Source organism: Triticum dicoccoides, chromosome 2B (assembly GCF_002162155.2).
Source record: "Triticum dicoccoides isolate Atlit2015 ecotype Zavitan chromosome 2B, WEW_v2.0, whole genome shotgun sequence".
Lineage (NCBI taxonomy): Eukaryota > Viridiplantae > Streptophyta > Magnoliopsida > Poales > Poaceae > Triticum > Triticum dicoccoides.
In genome coordinates, this window is record NC_041383.1 from 115053610 (window position 1) to 115070850 (window position 17241).

The window sequence follows — 17241 nt, forward strand, 5'->3', positions numbered from 1 at the left end:
CGGGTACCTGCCAGGCACTACTTTGAGGAAGTTCTTCCGAGCGCTCGTTTAATAGAAGTGTAGTGCTCGAAGGATGTTGTGTTCGAATAGCAGGTGCTATTGTAAAAGAAATAGTTTGATAGAATATAAAAAGCTTTTTATACTTGTGCTTGCAAGAATTATAATACCTCCTGTGCGGCCGTTAATGTATATGTGTATATAACCTGAAAGATGGCAGTCGTTGGCTTCAGCCCCCACGCATATAATGCGGGGGTGTTCACAAAAAATGCGCCTTTTCACACTTAATCCAACGTCTTTGTCCTACAAAGGAGGTGATAGCGCGGCGAACGAGGCAACCGGACTATAATGCCTTAACACTTTCACTTAGCCATAGGAGTTTGACAATGGGGCTACTCAATAGCCCCTAAACGCATCGGGCTCTCCCGAATTCGGGGCGCGTGTGTGCCTGACCGGGAAGCGGTCCTTCGTTAATGCGGAGGAATCCTAGAGATTCCTAGAGTCGTCGAGTGGTTGACCAGTCTCTCGCTATATCATGACAGTCAGTTTTCGGCTTTCTCTACTCAGGTGCTCGCCTGGCCGAACCGGGGCACAATCGAAGTAGTTCTCCTGGTGCCGCGTTAGCCGATATAACGGAACATAAGGCAGCAAAACACAGGAGCCGGGCAAACCCAACATTTGACCAAAGACATGATTCGGAGCTGATGCATATAAGGCCAAACTCGCGACACCGAACACTCCCTAAGGTATTCGGTCTTTATGAAGACGGGCCGAAATAGAGCCCTTGGTAAAAAAAGCCCCTGGTGTCCAGGTACATGCAAAATTCTGGCGTGGCCACATGCCAAAACGCCAGCCTCCTCCTTGGTTATGGCGAAAACCGGGGGATGTTGTCAACAAGAGAGAGTAAAAAAGGTTTACGCAGGGTCTTAATCTGAAAAGAATCCTTGGAACGGGTCCCTACTGCACGTCTGCACCTGTGTCTTCGTTGTGCCGTATCCTGGACGGGCGTAGCACGGTGTTCTTCTGTGAAAAAGAGGAACTTTAGTAAAAAAAAGCGTGCGAGAAATCTGTATTAGAATAAACGAAATATAGTTGGAGCGAGGAGTGAGCTGTATTGTCTCCTGGCATGAACACGCGGAGCCCCTTGTACAGGGTTTATGCGGCTATTAAGCCCATGTATGTTGACGCCGGACTCGTCTAGCCGTGTCCGGGATAGTAGGGCTGGATTGGTGTGCGGCTGTCCAGGCGGCCGCACCATTATCCATACTTTGGGGGTCAATTGACATTCCCCTGTAATGAGATGATGCCTCGTGGGTCGGGCATTTTAAGTGTAAGTGATGCATAATGCGGTATTGCGTTAAAGCGGGCGAAAGCTTCACGTCCCAGTAGCGCTTGATAGCGACTTACGAATGGGGCGATGTGGAAGGTTAGCTTTTCGCTTTGGAAGTTGTCGGGTGAGCCGAACGTGACTTCTAAAGAAAGGGAACCCATACTCTGGGTATCCGGACCCGACGTGACTCCTTGAAAGGAAGTGTTGCCATGGCGGATTATAGCTGGGTTTACCCCTAGTTTGCGGATTGTGTCCTGATATAACAGGTTTAAGTCACTGCCGCCGTCCATAAGGGCTCGTGTAAATTGTAGTCCGTCAATAACCGGATTCGAGACCAAGGCAGTCCAGCCCGCGTTCCGTGCCCCTCTGGAGTAATGCTGATAATCAAAGGTGATTGGTTGTAACAACCAGTGGCGGTGCTCCTTTAGGGCTGGCCGTATGGCGCGTGTTCTCATAGGCGCCATTCTGTTCTTCCCTTTTGTCATGTGCAGTGAATTTACTGTTTTGACTTCTTGTGGGAACTTCTTTTGCTCTCCGGTGTTCTGCTTGTGGGGTGTGTCGTCATCCTCGCTTGGTGTGTCGAGCCCCTTGTGTTTGGCATTGAGTTTGACGGACTGCTTGAAGACCCAACAATCTCTGTGGGTATGGTTTGCAGGTATCCCGGGAGTACTGTGGATTTGACATATTTTGTCCAGGATTTCGTTGAGGTTAGACAGCTCGTCCCTGTCATCTTTGGGTGGCGGCTTTTCTGATTTTTCCGAGAGCTTTTGAATCCGGCATTTATCGTCGTGCTCATCGGGCTGTTTTCCTTGATTCGGCGCTGTTCTTTGTTACGGCGCGGTTTCCCGTTTCCGTCTCTGAGTTCGGATGTGCTCGGGTCGCTGGTGCTGCTTCTTCCCAACCAGCTGTCTTCTCCTGCGCAAAAGCGGGTCATGAAGGCTTGTTAATGCGGCCATTGTTCTTGGCTTTTCTTGGCCGAGGTGTCTGGCGAGCCATTCGTCTCGGACGCTATGTTTGAAAGCTGCTAGGGCCTCGGCGTCCGGACAGTCGACGATCTGATTCTTTTTAGTAAGGAATCTGTTCCAGAGTTTCCGGGCTGACTCTCCAGGATGCTGAGTTATATGACTCAGATCATCTGCATGCAGAGGTCGGACATAGGTCCCTTGAAAATTTGCCCGGAAAGCATCCTCGAGCGCTTCCCAACTTCCCATGGTGTTTTCGGGAAGGCTTTTAAGCCAATGTCGGGTTGGCCCTTTGAGCTTAAGGGGTAAGTATTTAATGGCGTGGAGGTCATCTCCTCTGGCCATGTGTATGTGGAGGATATAATCCTCGATCCAGACTCCAGGGTCTGTTGTTCCGTCGTATGCTTCTATGTTCACGGGCTTGAATCCCGCTGGGAATTCATGATCCAGCACCTCATCGGTAAAACATAGGGGATGTGCGGCGCCCCTGTATGTATGTGTTCCATGATGTTCGGATATGTTTTGCATTGCATTGCTCACTAGAGCTTGCTTTCTTGGCCCATAGATGGATCTCGTTGGGCCAGCTTTTTGATGTGAATCCTTGGGTGGATCGCGCGCCGTACTGAGTGCGGCACCCTTTGTCACTTGATATCGATCGTGGGGTCGTCTATCCGACCTTGTGGCTTCCTTATTTTTTGAATGTGGGGGCTCTATGGCCTCTTCGTCAAATTCCGGTAGTAGTTTCCACTTCGGATAGCTCTTTGTGTGACGACTGTTGCCGTACTTGTGTGTGGTATTGAGTACTTTGCCCCATCTGATCCTGAGTGCATCTTCCGCTATTTTGAGCCTCCGCTTCTGCTTTTTCAGGCTACGTGCAGTGGCAACGAGCCTTTGGTGGAGGTTCTGATGTTCCAGCAATTTGTCCGGCGTGAGGTCGTCCGGACTATTATCTTTCCCGGGGATGGTTTGCTCGGACTGTCCGCCCTGTTTGGACGGTTGCTCGATGGCATGTTCGTCTTCCGATGATTCGCCCTGCTCTATGGCTGGGTCTTTGTCAAGGTGGGGCTTGGCGTGGCGCTTACGCTGCCGCTTTGATTGTTTTTCGAGGGAGCGATCCCTGGTTGCGCCCTTTTGATCCTCTTTGTCATTCCTTTTAGGTGTGTCCACCATTTATACATCGTATGATGAGGTGGCTTTCCAATGCCCTATAGGTGCTGGTTCTTGGTCGTCTCCTCCATCGGCGTCCATACCGTCGATGTCTTCGGAGTCGAAGTCGAGCGTATTGGTTAGATCATCGACAGTGGCTACAAAGTGGGTGGTGGGTGGGTTTCGAATTTCTTCATCGTCCGCATCCCAGCCCTGCTGACCATAGTCCGGCCAGGGCTCTCCTGACAAAGAGAGAGACTTTAGGGTGTTCAGGATATCGCCAAAGGGCGAGTGCTGAAAGACGTCCGCGGCGGTGAACTCCATGATCGGAGCCCAATCGGGTTCGATTGGAAGGGGTGCGGAAGATTCGGAGTCCGAAACGGAGTCCGGCACCTTGGAGTCACGGGCCTTGCAAAGGACTAGGCTGGTATTTGGCTCTATCGCCGTAGAGATTGCGGCTCCTGGGGCGGCGTCCAACCGTCCGTCCCTAATTAGCTCAGCCGGCGCCGAGCTAATGGTCGGAGCAGACACCTGAGCGGCACTCTGGGCACTGTCCGGCGGCAGAGCTAGATCATGCTCATCGAGACAGTGCGGCACGCTCGGCCTGGCTCGAATCCGTCGAAGATCAAGTCCCCGCGGATGTCGACCGTGTAGTTTAGGCTTCCAAACCTGACCTGATGGCCAGGGGCGTAGCTTTCGATCTGCTCCAGATGGCCAAGCGAGTTGGCCCGCAGTGCGAAGCCGCTGAATACGAAGATCTGTCCGGGGAGAAAAGTCTCACCCTGGACCGTGTCGTGGTTGATGATCGAAGAAGCCATCGGGCCTAAAGGCGACGACACAGAGGAACTCTCAATGAAAGCACCAATGTCGGTGTCAAAACCGGCGGATTTCGGGTAGGGGGTCCCGAACTGTGCGTCTAGGCGGATGGTAACAGGAGACAAGGGACACGATGTTTTTACCCAGGTTCGGGCCCTCTCGGTGGAGGTAAAACCCTACTCCTGCTTGATTAATATTGATGGTATGGGTATTACAAGAGTTGATCTACCACGAGATCAGAGAGGCTAAACCCTAGAAGCTAGCCTATGGTATGATTGTTGTTCGTCCTACGGACTAAAACTCTCCGGTTTATATAGACACTGGAGAGGGCTAGGGTTACACAGAGTCGGTTACAATGGGAGGAGATCTTCATATCGTATCGCCAAGCTTGCCTTCAACGCCAAGGAAAGTCCCATCCGGACACGGGACGAGGTCTTCAATCTTGTATCTTCATAGTCCGGGAGTCCGGCCAAAGGTCATAGTCCGGCCATCCGGACACCCCCTAATCCAGGACTCCCTCACCCACTTTTATCAAAAATATCATAAGATCAAACATACTCCAAATATGTGGGATATAAAGTTGACACTCTTCCAAACCCACTTTCAATATTATTTCAAACACTATTATCAATCTCATATTCATCATGGGGCTTAAATAAATTTTCAAGGTTATAAGAAGAATCACCCCAATCATCATCATTGAAACAAGTAGTAGACATAGCAAAACTGGCATCCCCAAGCTTAGGGTTTTGCATATTATTAGCAAAATTAACATCAAGAGAATTTATAATAACATCATTGCAATCATGCTTTTCATTGAAGGAACTACCAAGTATGGGTGCAATAGCAATGATCTCATGTTTAACATAAGGAACTATAGCGATCTCATCTTCATAAATATTGGCATCATGGCCACAAGAATAGCAAGCATCATGTTCATCAAGGGACATTTCAATCAAATCATCAGAATCATCATCTATAGATTCATGCATATCATTATTTTCTTCCAAAGCAACAGTCATTCTCTCAACAAATTCTTTGACATAGACATTATGAGCATAGTTTTCATAGCAATATTTATGTATGTCAAAATCTTCAGATTCGTAGAGAGTAATATCATACTTTTCAATCAAAGAAGCAACTTCATAAGCACCCTTAAAAGCAACAAATTCTTCAATTTGTTCGATATCATAGTAACTATAAACACCCTTTGCATAAGAAGATAAGATTTCATTTTCATTAAACTCACAAAGGTAGGGAAGGTGTTTTTTAGGGTTCTTAGAGAAACAAGTAAAATCACAAATTTCACAAAGATTCCAAGCATAACACATCAATCTGTTTATTTGATCCCATAAGAGTCTCCCTTTTTCAGACAAATGTTGATGCACAAAATGATCATGCTCATCTAAAGATTTCCCATAAACTAGGCTAGTTGGGGTTTCAGCACGAGCGCATAAGGATCGAAGATGATCCAAGTAGAACACTTTAAGTGGATCCATATCAATAGATTTTTAGCAAGCAAAGATGCAAGCACATAGAAGGCACATGGAGACACAAGAAAACAGAAAGGCAAGCAAAAAAATAGGAGAACGGGAAAGAGAGGGCAAATAAAACGGCAAGGGTGAAGTGGGGGAGAGGAAAACGAGAGGCAAATGGCAAATAATGTAAATGCGAGGGCGATGAGTTTGTGATGGGTACTTGGTATGTCTTGACTTGAACGAAGACCACCCCAGCAAAGGCGCCAGAAATCGTTCATGCTACATCTTGAACTTGCGTTGGTTTTCCTTGAAGAGGAAAGGGTGATGCAGCAATAGTAGCGTAAGTATTTCCCTCGGTTTTTGAGAACCAAGGTATCAATCTAGTAGGAGGCTCCTCAACAAGTCCCACGAACCTACACAAACAAACAAAGAACTCACAACCAACGCAATAAAGGGGTTGTCAATCCCTTCACGGCCACTTGCGAAAGTGAGATCTAATAGAGATAAAAATATATGATAAATATATTTTTGGTATTTTATAATATAGATGCACAAAATAAAGATGCAAATAAAAGTAAATTGGAAGCAAATATGATAAGAGATAAACCCGGGGGCCATAGGTTTCACTAGTGGCTTCTCTCAAGATAGCATAAGTATTATGGTGGGTGAACAAATTACTGTCGAGCAATTGATAGAAAAGCGAATAATTATGACGTTATCTAGGCATGATCATGTCTGTAGGCATCACGTCCGCAACAAGTAGACCAACTCCTGCCTGCATCTACTACTATTACTCCACACATTGACCGCTATCCAGCATGCATCTAGAGTATTAAGTTCATAAGAACAGAGTAACGCATTAAGCAAGATGACATGATGTAGAGGGATAAACTCAAGCAATATGATATAAACCCCATCTTTTTATCCTCGATGGCAACAATACAATACATGCCTTGCAACCCTTTCTGTCACTGGGTAAGAACACCGCAAGATTGAACCCAAAGCTAAGCACTTATCCCATGGCAAGAAAGATCAATCTAGTAGGCCAAACCAAACCGATAATTCGAAGAGACTTGCAAAGATAACTCAATCATATAAAAGAATTCAGAGAAGATTCAATTATTATCCATAGATAAACTTGATCATAAACCCACAATTCATCGGATCTCGACAAATACACCGCAAAAAGAGATTGCATCGAATAGATCTCCACAAGAGAGGGGGGAACATTGTATTGAGATCCAAAAAGAGAGAAGAAGCCATCTAGCTAATAACTATGGACCCGAAGGTCTGTGGTAAACTACTCACAACTCATCGGAAGGGCTATGGTGTTGATGTAGAAGCCCTCCGTGGTGGAATCCCCCTCCGGCAGAACGCCGGCGATGGCTCCAAGATGGGATCTCGCGGATACAGAAGGTTACGGTGGCGGAAATATTTCTTTGGTGGCTCCCTGGATGTTTTTGGGGTATGTAGGCTTATATAGGAGGAAGAAGTACGTCGGTGGCCGCCCGAGGGGCCCACGAGACAGGGGGCGCGCCCTATAGGGGGGGGGGCTACCGTCTCGTGGCCGCCTCAGCTGCTTCTTGACTTGCACTCCAAGTCCTCTGGATCACGTTCGTTCCAAAAATCACGCTTCCGAAGGGTTTATTCCGTTTGGGCTCCGTTTGATATTCCTTTTCTTCGAAATACTGAAATAGGCAAAAAAACAGCAATACGAGTTGGGCCTCAGGTTAGTAGGTTAGTCCCAAAAATGATAATAATGTGTAAAATAAAGCCCATAAACATCCAAAACAGGTAATATAATAGCATGGAACAATCAAAAATTATAGATACGTTGGAGACGTATCAACAGTCTAGTGGCCAAGTAGAACTGAGTAACAGAGAGCTTAAATTAATTTTGCAAAAGACTATTAATAGATCTAGAAAGAATTGGTCTAAGAAACTTGATGATGCATTATGGGCTTACAGAACTGCATATAAAAATCCTATGGGTATGTCTCCATAAAAAATGGTTTATGGAAAGGCATGTCACTTACCTCTTGAACTAGAACGTAAAGCATATTGGGCTATTAAAGAGCTCAATTATGATTTCAAACTTGTCCGTGAGAAGAGGCTATTTGACATTAGCTCACCTGATGAATGGAGAACCCAAGCCTATGAGAATGCCAAACTATTTAAGGAAAAGGTTAAAAGATGGCATGACAAAAGGATACAAAAGCGTGAGTTTAATGTAGGTGATTATGTGTTGCTCTTCAACTCTCGTTTAAGATTTTTTGCAGGAAAACTTCTCTCTAAATGGGAAGGCCCTTACGTTATCGAGGAGGTCTACCGTTCCGGTGCCATAAAAATCAACAACTTCGAAGGCACAAATTCGAAGGTGGTGAACGGTCAATCAAATATTATATCTCAGGTAATCCAATAAATGTTGAAACTAATATTATTGAAACCATAACCCCAGAGGAATACATAAGGGACACTTTTCAGAACATTCCAGACTCCGAAAAGGAATAGGTACGTGGTATGGTAAGTAAACCGACTCCAAAACAGTCCCAACAGCTGTTTTTCTCTGTTTTGGAATATTTAAGAAAATAAGACAATAAGAAGTAGTCTGGGAAGGACACGAGGCATCCACGAGGGTGGAGGGCGCGCCCCCTGCCTCGTGGGCACCTCGTGTGCTCTCCGAACTCTGTTTTCTCGCACAATACTTCTTTTGGTTGGTAAAAATTCATTATATAATCTCCCGAAAGTTTCGACCACCGTATCATGCAAATATCCTCTGTCTTTGTTTCCAGATGTTTTCTGTCATATTTGTCAAGGCTAGGCATCATGTTGTCACCCTCCTACAACAATGAAGGCAACGATGCTTGGTTGATGAAGATGGAGCTGAAGAGAGAAGGACCCAGGGAGATCAACAAGGAGGATAGGATCAAGAAGATTACGGAGGATCAAGCTCCAGCGAGAGGAGAAGAAGACACTCAACCTCTTCCCGACCTATTTACCCCAACTGAGATTGGAGCCTTCAAGATAATTGATTTAGCTCGCATACAAAACAAGTATCTCACATGTGAAAATATTTTGTTGAAGGATCATATCATCGCACTCAAGGGCATTATCCGCAAATTGGAAGAGCTCCTATGATCGATGTGCGACTATCCATCATCATCACCACCCTCTGCACCAGCAAAGGAGGCATAATCACATGGGTATGGGCACTCCCCTTGGCAACTACCAAGCTTGGGAGAGGTGCCCCGGTATCATATCACCATCACACTCCTATCTTTACCGTTCTACTTAGTTCGATCCTTTTAGAAATATCTTGATCTAGTAGAATAAAGCTTTGGTATGATTTAGTTTTGAGTTTTGCTTTATGATCCCTCTATGTAATCGAGTCCGTGAGCTATATATAATAAAGATTAGTGTTGAGTCAAGGGCTTTGCGTTTTGCTATGATCTTGAGGGAATAAAAATAAAAGAAGTATAAAAACAAATAAAGAGATCATATCGATCTTATGAAGAGTGATGACTTCACATATAAAGAGTATGATGAATAAAAGTTGTTGGGAGTTGGCAAACATAGTTTTGGTCATCGTTGCAATTAATAGGAAGTAATAAATAAAGAGAGGTTCTCACATATAAATATACTATCTTGGACATCTTTTATGATTGTGAGCACTCATTAAAATATGACATGCTAAAGATTTGACGTTGGACAAGGAAGACAACGTAATGGGTTATGTTTTCTTATATCCGAAATAAAGTATATTGTCATGGATCATCCAACATGTTGAGCTTGCATTTCCCTCTCATGTTAGCCAAATTCCTTGCCACAAGTAGAGTTACTACTTGTGTTTCCGAATACCCTTAAAACCAGTTTTGCCATGAGAGTCCACCATATCTACCTATGGATTGAGTAAGATCCTTCAAGTAAGTTGTCATGTTGCATGCAATAAAAATTGCTCTGTAAATATGTATGACTTATTAGTGTGGAGAAAATAAGCTTTACACGATCTTGTGATATGGAAGTAATAAAAGCGACGGACTGCATAATAAAGGTCTCTATCACAAGTGGCAATATAAAGCGACGTTCTTTTGCATTAAGATTTCGTGCATCCAACCACAAAAGCACATGACAACCTCTGCTTCCCTTTGCGAAGGGCCTATCTTTTAATTATTTATTGTCTTATACATTATGCAAGAGTCATGGTGATCTTCACCTTTCCTTTTTATTTTATCCTTTGGCAAGCACTTGTGTTGGAAAGATCCTGATATATATATATATATCCAATTGGATGTAAGTTAGCATGAACTATTATTGTTGACATTACCCCTAAGGTAAAAGGTTGGGAGGCAACACTATAAGCCCCTATCTTTCTCTGTGTCCGATTAAAACTTCGTACCATAAGTATTGCGTGAGTGTTAGCAATTGTGAAAGACTAAATGATAGTTGAGTATGTGGACTTGCTGAAAAGCTCTTATATTGACTCTTTCCGATGTTATGATAAATTGCAATTGTTTCTATGACCAAGATTATAGTTTGCTAGTTTTCAATGAAGTTTATGATTCATACTTGACATTGTGAATAAATTGTTACTTGAGAATAGGAAAACCTGTGACAAAATTTATATATGTTGATGTTATAAGAATGATCATGATGCTCTCATGTCCGTATTTTATTTTATCGACACATCTATCTCTAAACATGTGGACATATTTTTTGATATTGTATTCCACTTGAGGACAAGCGAGGTCTAAGCTTGGGGGAGTTGATACGTCCATTTTGCATCATGCTTTTATATCGATATTTATTGCATTATGGGCTGTTGTTACACGTTATATCACAATACGTATGTCTATTCTCTCTTATTTTACAAGGTTTACATGAAGAGGGAGAATGCTGGCAGCTGGGATTCTGGGTTGGAAAAGGAGCAAATATTACAAACCTATTATGCACAACTCCAAAAGCCCTGAAACTCCACGAAAGTCATTTTTGGAATTAATAAAAAAATATTGGCGAAAGAATCAACGTCAGGGGGCCCACACCCTATCCACGAGGGTGGGGGCGCCCCCCCCCCCCCTCTAGGGCGCGCCCCCTGCCTCGTGGGCCCCTTGGAAAAAAATCAGAAGCAAGCTTACGGGACGAAACTCCGCCGCCACGAGGCGGAACCTTGGCGGAACCAATCTAGGGCTCTGGCAGAGCTATTCTGCTAGGGAAACATCCCTCCGGGAGGGGGAAATCATCACCATCGTCATCACCATCGATCCTCTCATCGTGAGGGGGTCAATCTCCATCAACATCTTCACCAGCACCATCTCCTCTCAAACCCTAGTTCATCTCTTGTATCCAATCTTTGTTCCAAAACCTTAGATTGGTACCTGAGGGTTGCTAGTATTGTTGATTACTCCTTGTAGTTTATGCTAGTTGGTTTATTTGGTGGAAGATCATATGTTCAGATCCTTAATGCATATCAATACCCCTCTGATTATGAACATGGATATGATTTGTGAGTAGTTATATTTGTTCATGAGGACATGGGAGAAGTCTTGCTATAAGTAGTCATCTGAATTTGGTATTCGTTCAATATTTTGATGAGATGTATGTTGTCTCTCCTCTAGTGGTGTTATGTGAACGTTGACTACATGACACTTCACCATTGTTTTGGCCTATAGGAAGGCATTGGGAAGTAATAAGTAGATGATGGGTTGCTAGAGTGACAGAAGCTTAAACCCTAGTTTATGTGTTGCTACGTAAGGGACTGATTTGGATCCATATGTTTCATGCTATGGTTAGGTGTACCTTAATACTTCTATTGTAGTTGCGGATGCTTGCAATAGGGGTTAATCATAAGTGGGATGCTTGTCCAAGAAAGGGCAGTACCCAAGCACCGATCCACCCACATACCAAATTATCAAAGTAACAAACACGAATCATATCAGCGTGATGAAAACTAGCTTGATGATAATTCCCATGTGTCCTCGGAGCGCTTTTCTCTATATAAGAACTTGTCCAGGCTTGTCCTTTGCTACAAAAAGGATTGGGCCACCTTGCGGCACCTTGTTTACTTTCATTGCTTGTTACCTATTACAAATTAGCTTATCACAAAACTATCTGTTACTGATAATTTCAGTGCTTGCAGAGAATACCTTAACCGCTTGTCATTTCCTTCTGCTCCTCGTTGGGTTCGACACTCTTATGTATCGAAAGGACTACGATAGATCCCCTACACTTGTGGGTCATCAAGCGTCTTGTATGATATGAGTCTTTGCTTTTTTGTTTGGCACAATCATCCTTGATGTACAACCTTTTGAGAGGGACACACATGAATCGTGATTTATTTGAATACTCTATGTGCTTCACTTATATCTTTTGTGCTTAGCAATTTGCTCTAGTGCTTCACTTATATCTTTTTAGAGCACGTCGGTGGCTTTATTTTATAGAAATTGTTGAACTCTCATGCTTCACTTATATTATTTTGAGAGTCTCTAAACAACATGGTAATTTTCTTAGGTTATGAATTTATTCCTTTTATGATGGGCATCCAAGAGGGATATAATAAAAACTTTCGTATAAGAGCTCTGATTAGATGAGAAGTTTGAATCCTTGCATTTGTTTTGAGATATAAAGATGGTGATATTAAAGTCATGCTAGTGAGTAATTGTGGATTAGTAGAAATACTTGTGTTAAAGTTTGTGATTCCCGTAGCATGCACGTATGGTGAACCGTTATGTGATGAAGTCGGTGCATGATTTATTTTTTGATTGTCCTCCTTATGAGTGGCAGTCGGGGATGAGCGATGGTATTTTTCTACTAATATATCCCCCTAGGAGCATGTGTGGAGTACTTTATTTTGATGGCTAATAAATTTTTGCAATAAGTATGTGCGTTCTTTATGATTAATGTTGAGTCCATGGATTATACGCACTCTCACCCTTCCACCGTTGCTAGCCTCTCTAGTACCGTGCAACTTTCGCCGGTGCATTAAACCCACCCTATACGCTTGATCAAAAAAGCCACCATACCTACCTATTATGGCATTTCCATAGCCATTCTGAGATATATTGCCATGCAACTTCCACCATTCCGTTTTATTATGACACACACCATCATTGTCATATGGTTCTCATATGCATGAGGCATTCATATAGAGTCATATTTTTTTCTAGTATCGAGTTGTAATCCTTGAGTTGTAAGTAAATAAAAGTGTGATGATCATCATTATTAGAGCATTGTCCCATGTGAGGAAATGATGATGGAGTCTATGATTCTCCCACAAGTAGAGATGAGACTCCGAACTTAAAAATAAAAGAGACCAAAGGGCACAAAATAAAAATGAGTCCAAAGAGTCCAAACCAAAAAAATAAAAAAATGAGAGAAAAAGAGAGAAGGGATAATGTTACTATCCTTTTACCACACTTGTGCTTCAAAGTAGCACCATGATCTTCGTAATAGAGAGTCTGCAATTTTTCCACTTTCATATAATAGTGGAATTTTTTCATTACAGAACTTGGCTTGTATATTCCAATGATGGGATTCCTCAAATTGCCCTAGGTCTTTGTGAGCAAGCAAGTTGGATGCACACCCACTTAGTTTCTTTTCGAGCTTTCATACACTTATAGCTCTAGTGCTTCCTTTGCATGGCAATCCCTTCTCACTCGCATTGATATCTATTGATGGGCATCTTCATAGCCCATTGATACGCCTAGTTGATGTGAGACTTTCTCCTTTTTGTCTTCTCCTCACAACCTCCACCATATTCTATTCCACCTATAGTGTTATATCCATGGCTCATGCTCATGTATTGCGTGAAAGTTGAAAAAGCTTGAGAACATTAGAAGTATGAAACAATTGCTTGGCTTGTCATCGGAGTTGTGCATGATAAAATACTTTGTGTGATGAAGATGGAGCATAGCCAGACTATATGATTTTGTAGGGATAACTTTCTTTGGCCATGTTATTTTGAGAAGACACGATTGCTTTATTAGTATGCTTTAAGTATTATTGTTTTATGTCAATACTAAACTTTTATTTTGAATCTTATGGATCTGAATATTCGTGCCAAAATAAAGAAGATTACAATGATAAATATGTTAGGTAGCATTCCACATCAAAAATTCTGTTTTTATCATTTACCTACCCGAGGACAAGCAGGAATTAAGCTTGGGGATGCTTGATACGTCTCCAATGTATCTATAATTTTTTATTGTTCCATGCTATTATATTATCTATTTTGGATGTTTTATATGCATTAATATGCTATTTTATATTATTTTTGGGACTAACCTATTAATCTAGAGCCCGGTGCCATTTTCTGTTTTTCCTTGTTTTGGGGTTTTACAGAAAAGGAATATCAAACGGAGTCCAAACGAGCTGAAAATTTACATTGATTTTTTATGGACCAAAAGAGACCCCCGAAGCACCGGAGCTGGACCAGAAGAGTTCTGAGGATACGACAAGCCAGGGGGCGCCCTACCCCCTGGGTGTGCCCTGAGGGCTTGCGGGCCCCTTTTTTTTGAAGGGTAAACAGTAGGAAAGGCTCCTACTGTGTTTTTATATATGTATATATAGACAGGGTGTTACAAGGGTTAGTACATATGTAGTTGCCCTATTTTGCCATGCTGCCCTTCCAGAGGGGGCAGGTGGTCGAGGCGTGGTGTTATTAGTTCAATTCAGAAACAAAAGAAGAAATAAAAGCAGGATGACTCCCCCTAGTCCTATGTTTGAGGAGATCAAAGTCTTCCTTGAATCTATTCAGCCACCCACCGATAGTTGGCGTAATCCTCCTGAAATGTTTGTTGTTTCTTTCTTTCCAGAGACTCCAGGATGCCACCAGGAAGATTTCAAAGAATAATGGACGTCCCCAGGAGTGTTTAGCCTATTGAAGTAGTTGTAGGCGGCAGGTGAAGGGTGGCCAGCTGATCCCAAGTTTACGCCAGCAAGCTTGACTGAATGTGCAAGTAAATATCATATGATCCACAGTTTCTTCGTCATGATTGCCGCAGAGCAGGCAGCTGTGGTCGTCACCTATGTCAAAATGTCGACGCTTGAGCATGTCACGTGTGTTTAGACGGTCGACCATCAGCAGCCAACCGAAGACTTTGATCTGCATGATGCAACGAGAGCGCCAGAGTAAGGAGAAGGCTGGGTGGGCGTTGTCGTCTCGGAAGAAGAATTTGTAGTAGTCCGCCGGCCGGTAAATAGATTTCCCCCAGGTATAGTACCAAATATCATTAACAGACGCGGACGGATGGGCGTGCGTTGAGATCTGCTGGATGTCTCGGACTTCGTCCAGGGCCTGCGGGGAGAGTGGTAGGTGAAATGTTTCCGACAATGCCGTGCTCTCCAAGAAATCCTTGACAGTCTCGTCCTCGTGCATGGCAAAGGAGAATGCATGGGGGTGAGAAGCCTGCAAAATATCTGGCGCCCAGAGATCTTTCCAAACCAGAGCAGTGTCACCCGAGACGATTCGGACCTGTGAAATCCCTCGAAATACAGGCGTCAGTTTGAGGATTTGGCGCCACCAGAAAGAGCCCACAGGGTCAGTGGCGTGAGGAACCTTATCGGTATAGTATGTGTTCCAAATGAGCTGTACCCAGGGGACATCAAGCTTGTTGTAAAACTTGTGTAAAAATTTCATGAGTAGGGCATCATTCTACACCTTAATGTTGATAACCCCAAGGCCACCATGTTTTTTGGGTTTGCACACCATCTCCCACGCGGCAAGGGAATTGCACTTGTCCCCATGTTCCGTCTTTTTGGTCCAGAGACATCTCCTTCTGATTTTGTCGAGCATCTCAATTAACTGGGGCGGAAATTTGAGAGTGCACATGGCGTAGATGAGTAGAGATGTGACGGTAGCGTTTAGCCACGAGAGTTTGCCCCCGTAGGACATCATTGAGATCGTGGAGGTGAGTCGTCGTTCAGCACTGCAGACTAGGGGCATCAGATCAAGGATGGTCGGTTTAGACGTGCCGAGAGGCAATCCAAGATAGGTAAAGGGCATGGATCCGACTGAGCATCCAAAGAAGGTCGCAAGCGCCAAGGCAGCCTCTTGAGTCATGTTGATTGGGATTAGTGTTGACTTGTGGAAATTAATTCGGAGGCCGATGGAAGAAGCATAGTCCACAAGGATTTGTTTGATGACTGCAGCTTGCTGAGGGCATGCAGGCATGGCCAAGATGGTGTCGTCGGCGTATTGGATTACTGGGTAGTCCGTTTGGCCGATGCAGGGAAAGGGCAGTTGGACTTTCCCTTCTCTAAAGGCGTCATTAATAGCAGCTTGTAGGAGATCAGCCGCAATGACGAAGATCAATGGGGAGAGAGGGTCCCCCTGGCGTACACTTGTGCGGCAGTGGAATTGTCGGCCCGGGACACCATTCAGTAGAACTGATGATCGCCCTATCGAGAAGATGCAATTAACCCAAGACAGCCACTTGTCGTTAAATCCCAGGTGTTTCATGATGGTGATCATGGGAGCGTGTTCGATTGTATCAAAGGCTTTAGCGAAATCCAGTTTCAACAAGATAATCTGCTTCTTCGATGCATGGCATTGATGTATATATTGAAATGCCCAGGCCAGGCAAACCTGTATCGTCCTCCCTTTTATGAAACCATATTGGTTCTTGTGGATAACCTTTAAGATCACTCGTTGCAGGCGATTAGCTAGCAGCTTTGTAATTAGCTTAAGACAGCAATTGAGAAGGGTGATCGGGCGGTAATCATTAACAGTCTCTGGTGAGGTGATCTTAGGAATCAGTGTGATGAGGCCATCATTTATACTGGAGAGGTCCAAGTCTCCTTGGTGGAACGTTTCACAGAGGTTATAAAAATCGTGTTTGATAATAGGCCAGCAAGCTTTAAGGAATGCACCACTGAATCCATCCGGGCCGGGAGCACGATCGGCTGGCATTTCTTTGATAACAGCATCAATCTCCTCATGGGTAAAAGGCATAGTCAGCTGGTCAAGGTCCTCATGGTGCTGCAGAATATTAGGCAAGTTAAATTTCATTTGTGCAGGCCGCGAAGTACCCAGGCGATCAGTGTATGTACGAAACAGGAGTGCTTCTTTTCCATCGTGACTGTCAATGATTGAACCATCCTCTATTTTGAAGGTTGCAATGTTATTGCGCCGATACCGTTCTGTGGCAACAGCCTGGAAGAATTTGGTATTCTCGTCCCCAAACTTGATCCATCGAATTGTGCATTGTTTTTTCCAGTATTGGTTTTGGTATTTAAGGAGGCGCAAGAGATGTTTCTTGATGATATTCCGAAAGTTTGCTTCAGGAATAGAAAGGGCTCTTTTGTTCTCAAGATCATCTAGGTGCGCCAAGGACTCGTTGCAATTAGCAATGGCTACAGACAAACGGGAGAGATTTTTGCTCCAGATTTTTAGGGCATGGCGTAAAGCTTTGAATTTGCGACAGAGAAGGGTCGCAGCGTTTTGCGCTCTCACCGGTCTATTCCATACATCTTGAACAAGATCCATGAAGCCAGGATGCAGGATCCAGAAAGGTTCAAA